This window comes from Pogona vitticeps, chromosome 9 (assembly GCF_051106095.1).
Source record: "Pogona vitticeps strain Pit_001003342236 chromosome 9, PviZW2.1, whole genome shotgun sequence".
Lineage (NCBI taxonomy): Eukaryota > Metazoa > Chordata > Lepidosauria > Squamata > Agamidae > Pogona > Pogona vitticeps.
Window position 1 is genome coordinate 26,095,644 of NC_135791.1, and position 13,389 is coordinate 26,109,032.

Below are 13,389 nucleotides of genomic sequence, written 5' to 3' on the forward strand. Positions count from 1 at the left end.
GCACAAACTGTCTGTGGATCCGCGGAGGCAGTTTGTCTTCCATTAAGCCGAGGGAACAGATCTGGGCACACACACCACAGTTCGAGGAGAAGGAGCCACGGAGACTCAGCCTGTGTGCAGGATAAGGCCCAGGAAGAGCATCTCGCCGCTGCCTCGGATCAGGGGTGTGAAGAGCAGCCTTCCTCCCGCACCCTCCCTTCTCCAGTCAAACAGCGTGGCGTATGGATCGAGATTGCCACTTAACTCAAACAGCAATTTTCCACTCCGTATCACTTATTACAACCCCTGTTTACTGTCAGGGGCGGCACTAGGTGGTCCCTCACAGCACTGCAAGCAGAGGACAGCTGAGAATTGACAAGGCCTGCCTGCCCCTCCTGGATCCAGGGAGGACTCCACCATCTCCGGCCCCTGATGGGGCCAGTCTGAGGACTGGCCATGAGCCCCTGGATCAGCATCTGACCCTCTGGGACAGCAGGATTGGGCCTGGAATGATCTGGCCACCCAGCCACACTGGGTGTTTGGACTTTTGCCCAGTTGGTGAGCTTCCCGTTGGGATATGTCGTTTGTCCCCGTGGGGTGCCAGGCCAGAGAGAGGCCAAGACAGAGGCGTGAGCCCGAGCAGCCAAACCTGGCTCTCCCTGCGCCCTCCCTACTGGGCCCCATTTTGGATTTCTGGGGAGTCGTCTCGGGAGACACTCCATTGACTCATTCATTGACAAAATTATACCCTGCTTTTGTCTTTCTTCACAGCATGTTCTAACTGATAACAAAACCAACGTTCTGTTCCCTTTTGGCTTTTCGTGGCAGGGAGGCTGAGGCAGAGAGGAGGAAGGCCACCGTCTCCAGCCAGGCTGCTGAAATACTGCAGCCAGGATTAAAAAGGAGGATGGAGAGAAGGCCCATCCTGGTCATGAGATCTGGAGCGATGGAGGACAGTGGCCCGAGGGGAACCTCTGCTCAGGCTCCAGCAAACAGACAACCAACACCTGCTTTCTCTGCCCCCCAAGGCCGACCAGCCACTGCTGCTTGACTGAGGCTATGCAGGGGATGGCATATAAGGTGTGTTCTCAACCCTAGAGTTGATTAGGGTTTCCCTTGGCTTCCGGCACTGTTGTGACGGTCCATCGAAATCTGTCAAGCCTTCCCCAGTCCTGACACACCCCAGCAGGTCAGAACCACAAAGCAGAAAGGATCAGATTGTAGAAAGTGCGCAGAATGGCTTTTATTGATCCATAAAATTGGGAATGCTGCTCCTTTCATAGGCTTTGGGCCCATAGCTTTCCACGGGAGGAATAAAGAAGGTTAGGGATAGACCTCAGAGTGGAGGAATCTGCTCCAAAAGAAGTTTCTGGTGCCTTCCTGTCCTTAGAGAGGAATTCAGTGCTCAAAATGCTGTGGAAAATTCATGCTTCTCCAGTCAGTAAATGAGTCCTTGGCAAGAAGCCTTGCAGGTGCAGGGCCAGGCAGGAAACACGCCGAATAAGTTGGCAGAACAATACAGTGGCAACAACACCCCCCCCCCTTGAGCTGGTCATGTGACTTGTCCCGCTGCCCTTTGGCCAAGGAAGCAGGAGATGCAGAGAGCATCTTCCCATCCAGGCCAGGATGGCCCTCTTTGCTGCCTCTCCCAAGGGCTGGCATTTTCAGCTGGCATCTTTGCCAGCACAGTTCCTGAGAGCCACAAGCATCCCTGCGGAGGATCCCTGCAGAGGAACATGCACATGGGGCGGAAATGTCCTGCCCCGACAGCCTCACTGCAGTCTCTGCCCTATCCTGCATTCGGGAGGTGGCCCAGGATCCGTGGGATCTGCACCCACTCCTTCCAAGGGGCGGAGCCACAGCTTAACCAAGCGAGAGGTTTGGAGCCAGCTATCGAGGGAAGGAAGTGCTCAGGAGCCAAATAAAGGCAAAAGAGCAAGGTTTCAGTTTGCAGGTAGGTGGGAAAGGAACAGCGCCACAGGTGCTGCCAGAAGGAAACACACCGGGCTGTCCCCGGAGGTGGCACAAAGGGGTCAGGAACGTGCTACTCAGGTAGAAAAGGAAAATACTCCTGCAACCCAAGGGGAGCAAGGGAACTGAGCAGTGGCAGGGCTCCCTGTGAGGAGCGGAGAGAGGAGAGGGGATTCCCTGCAGAGCAGAAGCAAGAGATGGATACTAGTTGGAAAGTTTCAGGTCCAAGACCAGGGCAGTCCAGCAGGAGCCTACAGAACAGGCTACACGGAGTGAAAAGCACCTCCCAGATCTTGAGGATGGTGGAAAATGGAGTCACGGCAGCTTTAGAAGGCCAGAAACTAAACCTTGAGGGCTGTCAAGGAGTCACAAGGACACAAGAAGCCAAGAAGAACCCTCAACTTCGATTAGATAGAGGCGGACTATCCGTCTGTTCTTGCAACAGCTGGTACTCGATACCTACGGTGGAAGTCCATGAGAAGGACATGATCTCCCCTTGGGCCCCTGAAAGTGGCTTTCAGAGGCATCTTAGCTCCTGTCCTGGAGGATCAGAGACCTAACTAGCGGTGCCCAACAGGCAAAGCTGCACGTAGCTGTCAGTTCCGAATATGAAAGTATCCGGCCCATCTGTTTGAGCACCAGCAAGCTTAGCACTTAAGAGTTGGATGCAAATCCATTGGGGACTGGATCGTCTGACAGTCACATTAGAGAAGGCAAGGTGACTCATTCCTGGGGTTTTGCTCCTTAGACAGCACAGAAAGGAAAATATATATATATATACATGGATACACCCACCCATCCCTCCAGATGCACAGAAGGATCCCTTTCTCCTTGAGTCCTAGACAATTCCACGTCTCTCCAGAGAATATCTCAAGGGCAAGCTGAAAAACAAAATCCAGGCTCTCTGGGGCAGAGGGGGGGGGGAAAGGGGAGGAAAAAGCACATGGCGCTGCTCTCTATAGGAGTAGCTTTCTGATGGAAAGAGAGAGAAATGGCCAGAGGCAGAAAGATCTGTTCAGTCTCCTTGTGGGTCTGTTCCAATATGAAAAGGATGATGTATGAAGGAGGGGGTTTCTTGGTCCTTCTCTTTGCTCCTCGCCCTGGAAGATCTACTTGGTCCTCGCCTTGATCTTTTTTCTCCATGGGTACACATGGAATATTATCAAGGGAAATCACGTTCTCAAGCTTCTGGGTCTGCAGAAAGAGTCGTAAACCTCCATTTCTTCTTGGTTAGTTGCTCTGGGGGGGGGGCTGGAAAGAGGGTCCCATCCCACATTTGGTTCCTCTTTGCACACCTTCTTGTTGTCTAATTAGATGGAGACACATAAAAGCATCTCTTGGGCTGTGCTGGCCCAGGAAAACTCTTGGACATTCTTCTGAGCCCCACAAATAAAGGGCAGTGATCCTTTTGAGCTGACCCACCATATGGAAGAACCTTGTGGACCCACAGCAAAAGTGGGGGCTGAGGGTCCTTGACTTCAGCACACAGTGGCTGCTGAGCCGATCCCAGGATGTTTTACATGGGTCTTAAGGAAAACTGCGTGTATCGGTCCAGTTACTCAAAGGGACATGGAAGCGCGGCATGCACCAATTCTGTGGAACACAATCCGAGCAAGGAATTGCATTGGTAAGCTTCCAGGGAGGGAGCAGAAGGTGGAGGAGAAAACGGGGGTGGGGGGATGATGATGGGTTCAGCAGCTCAAAACAGCAGCATGCAAGGTTCCAGGTGCAGGAAGAAGAATATTCTTCAAAAGCGAAAGAGATTGACGACCTCAGCATCCACTCAGAGGAAAGTCTATTCCGATGTTAAGAGCCTGCAATTTTCTAACTCAGAAATGGCTCCTAATTGATGTGGGTAAAGGAAGTGCCGAAAACACAGTCAGAGGGAGAAATGGCTTTTTCCTGAACGTTTGCCAAGGAAGGGGATGATTTGCAGTGAAATGCCAGCGCACCCAAAGAACGGCTTGTTCTTTTTCCTGAAAAGCAAAGTGGCATCGAAGAAAGAAGAAAGAAGAAAGGGGGGGAGGGGGGAGGCATTTTGCATTTCAGAAGCATTTCACTCTCCCAGTGGTGGGGTGGCCATGTGTGGGCAGCCGAGGCAGAGGCCCTATGGGACCCCTCGGTGTCCAGGCGGATTCCTGGCCACAGACTCAGCATGGCGGAAGGGTTAGCATGCTGGACTCTCAGGAGAGCCAAGCTAAAATCCCAGCTCAGCCATGACGCTCACTGGGTCACCTTGGGGCAGTCATTCCCTCTCTGTCGGACCTGCCTGGGAGGGCTGTTGTGAAGATAAAGTCGGGGGAAGATAGCTCTTTACGCTGCCTTGACCTGACTGTGCAGACTGGAAAGCATTTTGGGCAAGAAATGAGGATTGTAAGCGGACGTGCTCTAGTGGAACCCGGCAACTCCAATTTCACTAGTGGGCATGAATCTCTTTCTTGTGTTGAACCCTGTCCCCCAAACAGGTTCATCTCCTTGGATAGCCTATTTCAAAGTTTGGACTAAAATCTGGAGTGGAGATACTAATACCCCCCCTCCAAAGTCACACCCATTGAATGAGCAGAGAAAAAGCCTAAATTCCCATGAATGCAGGTATAAACTGCTGGTGTTTCTGGCAGCCTTGCCTATGAGTGCGAGCTGTTAGGCTAGTACCCTGTGACACAACACTAGCAATACTACTGCCTCCAAAGACAAACTGGCCAGAAGACGCTTCGGCTTGCTTCCCAGGTCTGGATTCAAAACATGCGGCTTTCCAATCTTCCTTCCTTCCATGAATTGCACTGCCACTTATTTCTGCTTAATGAGAATTAAGTGGGCATTCTGAACGCACAAGACCAGAAATATGGGGAGGCTGAGACACAGGTGAGGGTGTCCTGTTGGCCTCAGATAATCCCCAAAGCAATGCTTTTGCAGCGGGCACTGCTTCCTGCTGCAACCTTCTCATCTTGCTATTTCTCACTGTCCCAATTAAAGCTTTTATGGAGCTGAGGTCTAGGAGCTATTGCAGATTCTGGAACAACAGCAAGCTAATAGGTCACCTAGGATGGCTGCGTTTTTTTCGGGGAGGGGCATAAATCAGGAAGGCCAGGGCTGCCCTACTTCTGCCCCCCCACCCCACCCCTGTGCCTGACACTCTTCTGCAGGCAGGTAGCCCAATTCCAGACTCCTCTTCAGGGGTCTGGAAATGCGTTCCTTTCCACCCCGGTTCTTCTTGGCCCAACAGGCCGTTCTAACAGAGCTGCTGCTGGCTGAAAAAAAAGAAGGGCCCCGGGTGAGTAAGAAAGGAGCCCATTGCTTGTTAGGATGAATAAAACAGCCCCTATAGGGTCAGAAAAGTGACTCAGAGCCAGAATGGTTCAGGGGCTAGATTATATTAGAGTGTTAGATGCAGGCATTCGGTGTTAGATTACAAAATTCAGCAGAGGTGGGCTCAAGTCCCTGCTTCTCCAAGGGAACCCATTGGCGTTGGCGGGGTTGGCAATGATCCGCCATTCCCTGAACTTCTCCTGTGCCTCAGACCCTACGAGGGCGACTTCATGGAGCAGAACAGAACGAGTTTCTGGCACCATTCAAGAGATTTCTCCCTGAGCTAGCTTCAGCACCTTGGACAGCATCCTCTAAGGTCTTGACTAAAGTTTGGTTGGATTCCCTGTCCGCTGAGATTGGAGACATCAGACTGCCCGTTTTATATGAGTTCCTTGGGACCGCTCAGGGAGGGAGGCAGAGGACCTCCGCAGGCCACTCCAGAAGTCGGCTGCAGTTCTGTCTGGAGCTGTTTTTCAGGTGATCCTCCCGGTCCTTTCTAGAGATGAAATCCATCATCTGCTGGGGTGCCCCGCGTGCAGCACTGAGCTGGGTGGCCTCAAGCATCCTCTGCTCTCCTCCAAGTGACGCCCACGTCACCCACCTCCTGGTCTCTCTCTTTCTCTGCACAGACAATTAACCACGTATGTGAGAGGAAAGCATAAAAGGCAGGAAAGTCTGGAGGAAATGAGCTAAATCCTGGGAAGGGATCAATCAGATTTAGGTGTGTTTGGCAGGTGCAGCCATTAAAGGCCCACACAGGCAAGCAAGCGTGAGGTAGGGGCCTGCTCAATCCCCTGTGTTAAGAAGCAACCCCCAGGAAGAAAAACAGATGCGAAGGGGCAGCGGGCTCTAAGCACAGCCCTCCTGTCACATCCAGAGCGGACCATAGGAAACTGGAAGGAGGATCGGCAGGAGAAAGGAAGGCTGGCTTTCTGGACAGGAAGCAAGAGGCTTGGCTCCCCCACCCTCCTTTCAGAACGACTGTGGAAATCAGGGCTTCAAAGCCACAGAACAAGGTTTTTAAAGAAAAAGATTAAAAGGCAGCCACACACACCCTCAGATGGCTTTCTTTTATGCACCGTCTGGTTTGTAAGCATTTGTTTTAAGCTTGACAACAACATTAATGAATTCCAAGGTTGTGAGGTCTCAGTGTGACAGAAACAAACAGAAACATAACACAATGGGAAGGAAAAGAAGGAGGGAGAGAAAGAGACAGAGAGAGAGAGAGAAATGGAGGGAGGGGAGGGGAGAACTGGCTGTGCTGAACCCACGCTCTGTTGCATCTAGGGCAGCAGTTCCCAACCTTGGCTCCCCAGGTATTCTTGGACTAAAACTCCCAGGAGCCTTCACCACTAGCTGTGCTGACCGGGGCTTCTGGGAGTTGTAGTCCAAGAACATTTGGTGACGCAAGATTGGAAACAGCTGATCTAGGTGTAAAAGACCCTATATAGAGATGGCACACTTTCTTTACCTAAAAGCAGCTTTTCAAAGCCCTTCTTGCACCATGAAAATAGCATGGGGCTCTTTCCCCTTCTTTTCCAATAAGCCTCTCCAGGATGGACAGACCTTATCCCCCCAGCAACCATATTTGCAGGTGAGCATAGAATGAAAGGTTGGGGTTGTTCCCCCATTGCTTGCTAACTGGGGCAGAAGAGACAGGTCCTCCTTTAGATGCTTTGCAATCTTCCAGCTTCTCATTTAATGCAAGGACATATTTCCCCAAGGGTGGTCCTTTCCTTTCCCCTAGGTCAGGTTGGGAGCCTCACAGAATGACTGTGTAGGTCTGCTAGAATGAAGGCAACAGTCCTAGAAAGGTAGCAGAACATTTTGGATATAAGTAGGATGGACCATGAGCAGTGTCAAAGAGGCTGGGACTCTAGAAGGAACTTAGAACTCAAAAAAGAAAGGCAAGAATGCATTAAGGGATGCTAAAAGAGCTTTTGGGAAGCATAGCTCAAGGCTGCCAACAAAAGTCTGAGAACATTGGAAGCAGGCCAGGGAAGAAGATGGGCTATGGGAGTTTGAGAAGCACGGAGGAAGGATAAGGCAGTCACAGAGAGGCTGGAAGAATCCTTTGTGTGCAGAATCTTCACTGCAGAAGAGGAAGGACAGATAGACATCTTATCTGGAGCAATGTTTCCAATATGGGAGTTTGAAGAACAGTGGCAAAAAGTAGCAGTAAACTAAGATGATTAGGAGCAGGGAATGGAAGAGGTCTCTACAAGGAAGAAAGACTTCAGGGAGCCCATGTTTTGTTTTTTCATATGTATGTTTGTTTTTTGGGCACCGCCATGGACCAGCCTGGGTTGGCCGCTTGCTCTCTAAAAACCAGACCAACAAAAAGACTGGAGAAGCCAGGAGGTTTAAGACAAACATTTCACTGGCATCTTGGCAACACTACTTTGCAAGACTGAAATGACACTGTATGGTTAAAAAAAAAACCACACAAACTGGCATGCTTCCTTTAGGGTTTAGCAATATTTGTTTTACTCAACAATACATTATCATTACTGAGTCCCACATGTCAGCAATATATTAATAAACAGGGCACATTTTGCAATATAATTAATGAACGGCCAAATTAATGCCCGAAGTCTGGCAAGAATTCAGAAGGAAGTAGGAAATATTTCAGAATGAAACAGGCAAAGGCCATAAAGGGCTTAGCACTTCCTTTAAAAGTGTGTGTTGTAAACTGGCAAACAGGACCACAGGGGCCCCAGGGTTGGAGCAGTGTCTCTGTATGTGCATGTGTGTGCGGGGGAATGGGGGACGGACACCTGGCTGGCTAATCCTGGACAGCCCTTAGAAGCAGCCCCTGCTCAAACCCTAAGTCCCTCATTAAACAGGGGGCCTTTCTGAGATGCACACACATGGCATGGACGGTTCCTCGTGTGCAAGAACTGGGGACCTTCCTTCACCCCAGTGTCTCCAGCCGCTCCAGCAGGCAACTTGCCTTTGCATGGACTATGGGTTCCACCATGATTTAAACCAAGACCCTTACGGTCACCGCAAGCACCTTTATTCTCATGAAAGAGAGCAACACAAAGAAGCAGATGGCCATTTGTGTTGGAAATTTCTTCTGGAAGGGTTCCCTCTTTGCACCCATCTGTCACAAATGCCTGATGGGGCGTTTTGAAGTAAAGCAGTTGGCGTTTCTGCCCTTTTCATCAGCTGTTTCTCTGCTTCTCGGTTGCCCAAAAAAGAAACTAAAGATCTGCCACTTCCTCTCCCTCTGTCAGTCCACCTCACCTTTCCTGAAGACCCGTTAACACCTTTCTCTCTTGAGGATGCCTGCCTTCCCGGCTTGGCACAGGGCCATCTATCTAGATTAGGAACTGCGTTTCCCTCTAAATCTGTTTTCTACACAAATCTCAGTCACTATTTTTACTTGAAGCTCGGCTTCTGCCTGGTTTTATCGCTCCTGAGAAGAGAGAAGTGAAGTCGGTGTAAATATATAATTACCATCATTTTAGAACTGCAGAGCTGGAAAGGGACCCCTACGGATCATCGAGTCCATCCTGTGTCATGAAGACCCAGTGGGGGAATTGAACTCCCAACCTCAGACTCTGCAGCCAGAGGCCCAAACCACTGAGCTAATGCCTACAGGGAACATCACTGTAGCTACTTTGCTGAACAAGGGGATCCCTAACAGGGTTCTCCCTCCACCGTAAACCCCAAAAGACATAATAGCATGCAAGCAGTTCCTCTTATCCAGTAAAGGCCACCCACTGCAATGGAACTACCCTCTCTTCATGAAGATATGCCCAACCTTATAACAGTAATGAGACTACACAGCCCATCAGGTGCTGTTGGACGACCATACCCTCACCACTTGGCTCTGTTTTACTCTGATGGGAGTCACAGCTGCCCTCCCATTTGGGAGCCCTGTAAGTCTGTGCTCCTCACCGCCTCCTGCTGCAAGAAATCCCACCAGCCAAGGCGGCTCCGAGGTCTCCTTTTCTCCCGAGACCTCTCAAAGCAACAAGACTCCATGTGCCAAATCAAATATATGATTGCCCCTCCTATCAGGAGTGGGAGGGGGGATTGGAATCAGGAACCACCTTTTTGGTTTCTTGAAATGCCCATTTTGAACCGCCCTCTCTGTGCCTACTCTGGCAACACGATTAAAGGACCTTTGTCACAGCATTAAACATAGAACAAACAGTCCAGATTCAGCATGGATTGGCCACTATTCCGACCTCTGTACCAGTGATATTTAAAAGCACAGAAGGGGACCCTTTTTACCCAAGGTGGACATTCTTCGATGAAAGAACGTTCAAGGCAGGTTCTGATGCCCAGACACGAACCCGCCGGCCCCATCGCCAAGGCTCCCACCACCTCCAACGCACACTCAACATGTTAAACAGGTCATGAACCCAGAGAGAACAGCACACCGACGGTAAGCACTTTTGCAAATGGGCACTGGGGGGTCTGCTTCTGCCTTTCAGTTCTCTCTGACTCAGCGGATTATCATCCGCACTCACTCCCCACGGCACACATGTCTAACCATGTGCAAAAAGCCAGGCCAGGCATTCGACAAAACGAGCTGCAGTCCACAAAGCCTCGCGCAGCCGTCAACACGGAGTCTTCAAGATGCCCCGAGAGTCTCCTTAGTTTTGATTACAAATGTGGTTTTTTGGTTTTCGTTTTAATGGTGAAGGACACGGATTCTAGCCTTCTAGCTTCGGAGAGGCAGGTTCCCTGTGGCGAGACTCTGATGAATCCTTCCAGTTCAATTGATATCTAGGAGTAACATCAACCTGGGAGTAGGGAGTTGGGCAGTGCTGGATTAAGGTGGCTGCACGTGGGTGTGGGTGTGTGAATGATGGGAGTTGTAGTCTAGCAATAGGTGGAGGCCCACTGGTTGCCTGTCATTCTGCTTGGAAAGTGGAAACCCATTGGAAACCTCTGGGTTGCCCCCAACAGAGGGCCTGTGTGGTCCCTATCAAGACACATCTGTCCAGCTGTTGACTAGCCTCCCTTCTCCAGAGGCAGATACAACCTGCCCACCATTATTCTCAAATTCCCGGTGGGTCCTGATCCGCCGGCAAGAACATAATGTTTGCTCCAGCAAGGATGAAAAATCCCACGGGCAAAGGAAGAGAAAAGGCCGGCTTCCACAGGGCTGTTAAGAAGCTAGCCGGCACCTCCAAGAATCTGGGCAAGGGCAGCAGCCAGCGACCTGAAGGCTGGGGCGACCCACGGGGACCCCTCCGCTATGAAGGGAGAGGAGGGCACCCGCACAGCCTCCCCATCAGGAACGAACTGCTGCGGCTCCCGAGCGCCTCCCGGCGGCAGGCTAGCAAAGGGCAGCGCGCCAGGTCCGCCCCTTGGATACATCACCCGCCGGTCTTTTTAAGAAGGGGCGTCCGCCTTGGAGGCGCCCGGAAGCCAAGCGCCCGACGCGCTGACCCTGCCTGGGAAGAGCAGGCAAGCTTTCAGGCGCCCTCAACCGCCTGGCCTGGCCTGACTGGCACGGAGGAAATGGGGGCGCCCCCTCCCCGCGCTCTCTATGGAGCCCCACGAAGGGCCGAGGGGGGGGGGAAGGAGGAGGCTGGTCGCCAGCCGGGCCATCTTGTCTGCTGGAGGCTCCACGGCTGGGGACCGACGGCCAAAGGCGCTCGTCCCCCGCCGCCGGCCTCCTGGCCGCCTTTCCCTTCCGCCAGCCAGGGCGAGCGAGGGTCCTCCTCAGCCAGCCCACGCGCCTCAACGCGGGAAGGGGCGGCGGCAGCGCCCACCTGGTGGCCGCTCGCCTGCCTCCAGAGCGCGTCGTGAAGCCTCCTCGGCTTCTTCGGCACAGGAGCAAACCCCCTCCCCTCCCCGGCCAAGGGGTCCCGGGGGCTTCTCCCCGCAGCCGGAAGCCGGGCTTCTCCAGAGCCCCCAACGGACGCGGAGTTCTCGGCTCCGGCTCTCGCCCTATCCAAGCTTGGCCGCGAGGGCTGAAGCGGAGCCGCCGGAGCCGCCTGTCCATGGGGTGTGTGTGTGTGTGTGTGCGCGCGCGCGTGCATGCGTGTCAGGGGGGTTGCAAGGAGAAAAGCTTGGAACCACCCCCATCCCTCTTCTCCCGCGGTTCTTCCAGCGGGGAGAGACCCGTCAGCCAAACCTCCACCAGCCAGGAAGCACCGCGCGCGCCCGTTCAGGATCTCCTTCCCCCGGCGCTGCCACGGCTGCGGAAAGGGGCTGCTGCCTTCCCGGCTCTCCTTCCCCCGGCGCGGCTCGGACGGACGCGGGGCTGGCTCCGACCGCCGTCCCCCCGCGGCCGATGACGCTGCAATTTCGGGGCGCTCGGAGATCGAGGCTCGGCGGCCGCCCCCAGCCCGCCGGAGCGCGCGCAGCCGCGGCCAGCCGGGGGCTCCCGCCGGGCCGCGGGTCGGCACCCACCCCACCACCGCGCCCCGGCCGTCGGCTCCCGCCGGGATCGCCTTACCTGGCTCGACGGGCGCCGGCACGAGCGCCGCTCCGGTTCATCTGCTCCGGGGGGCTCGGCGGAAAGGCTGGCCATGCGCTCCGGGCCGGAGAGGCTGGCGAGGGGGCGAGCCGGCGCTCGGCTTCCCCATGCCGGCCTTCCGCCCAGCCGGCCTCGGCAACGGCGGCTTCCCTTCCAGCCGGCTCGCCAGGCTGCCGGGGAAGGCAGCGCCTCGCCCTCCTTCGCCGCCGCGCCTGCTGCTCCCCCGCGGCCGCCTGAGCCGAGCAGGCGCCGTAGCCCCGCCCGCCCGGCCGCCCCGCACATGCCCACTGGGGGAGCCCGCCTGTCCGTCCGCCCCCGCCGCCGCCCCCCCCCGCCCGGCTGCCGGAGAGGAGTGTGTGTGTGTGTGTGTGTGTGAAGGGACGACCGGGCCCTCCACCGGCCGACGGAGCGCCGCGGCCCCCTGCCCGGTTACAAAAGCAGCCGCCGGTGCTCGGCTGGGGGAAAGCCTCCTTCTCCCTTCCTCCCCGGCTCCCAGCAACGGGAGGTCCGTCCCCGCCTGCCCGCCCCCCGGGGATGATCTTGGCCCTTGGGGGGCCCTTGGTGCGGAACTCCTGCGCCGCGGGCTGGCCTCGGAATGCTCGGGGCGCGGGGCGCGGGAGGCGCTCCCCGTCGCCTGTCCTCTGCCAGGAGGACCGGAAAGGGACCGCCAGAATTTGGGCCACCCATTCTTTGCCCCAGGGACTGTGGGAGGGGAGGGGGCTGCCCAGACCACCAACAATGCCCAAAAGATGGAAAAGGGGGAAGCGAAAATGGCTAGAATTCCATCTCCAGCTTTCAAAAAACAGGTCTTGTGCGCTCGGTTAAAAGGTGCAAAGCGGGAGGCTTCTGTGTCTCCTGGAGGTGGTGAATTGCCACCCCAAGAAGCTTCTCTTGGGAAGCACAGATTCCTCTCTGTGTCCCCTCCTCCTCTTCCTGCCCACTGGGACCCCATTGGTTGTGCGCCCCCCCCCCACTAGCCCTTGGGTTGCAGATCATGGTTGGTGTGGCCTCCTCCTGCCTCCTCCTGGCTGCATTTGTTTGTTCATTTGTTTGGGCTTAACTTTATAACTATGGTATTTTCTTTTGCCATAATCATAAGATGTTTCTGGCTTTTGGCACATCACGGCTGTGCATCAAAAGCCATTCGTGGCTGCAGGTCTGTGAGATGTTGTACTTTTAGGACCGGCATGTCACCGCTTGGGTGCATGGACCAGTGCAAGCAAATCCACCTGGAAATCACACCCTGTGGAATATTGTGTACACACACACATACTCAGCACCTTAAGCTATAGCCCCCACTCCCAATCTGTCAAGAAACTGAGAAACCAGCTTGAACCCAAAGGGTCCATTGCACTGGGTATAAGCACAGTGGTGTCAACTGCCACGGGGAACTGCTAGTAGTTCATGAGCGGCTGCTTGTTTCCCACATGACACACAAACTCACATGACTGCAGGATAGCTCGGTGGTATAGAAACCGGAGGTTGGGAATTCGATTCTTCATTGTTCTTCCTTGTCAGGGACTGGATTCAAGGATCCGTATGGTCCCGATAATGACTGGTGTGCAATGGCAGGTGTGAGCAGAGCCCTATGAACCAGCTTCCCCTGAAGAGCTCAAAAGGATTCCCTCTTGGGAGTCCCAGCTAGAGATCCACTCTACACCCTCTTGCTTCAGGAAGGCCTCAAA

General features: G+C 54.2%; 1 protein-coding gene across 1 annotated transcript in view; it reads right to left on the reverse strand.

Annotated features, from left to right (window-relative positions):
• Positions 1–11,936, reverse strand: part of LOC110075602 (leucine-rich repeat and fibronectin type III domain-containing protein 1-like protein) — a 51,498-nt gene extending 39,562 nt beyond the window's left edge. The window contains exon 1 of the mRNA XM_072979780.2: positions 11,684–11,936. The gene's annotated coding sequence lies outside the window, so the exon portion shown is untranslated. The remainder of the gene's footprint in view (positions 1–11,683) is intronic.
• Positions 11,937–13,389: the final 1,453 nt, after the last annotated feature.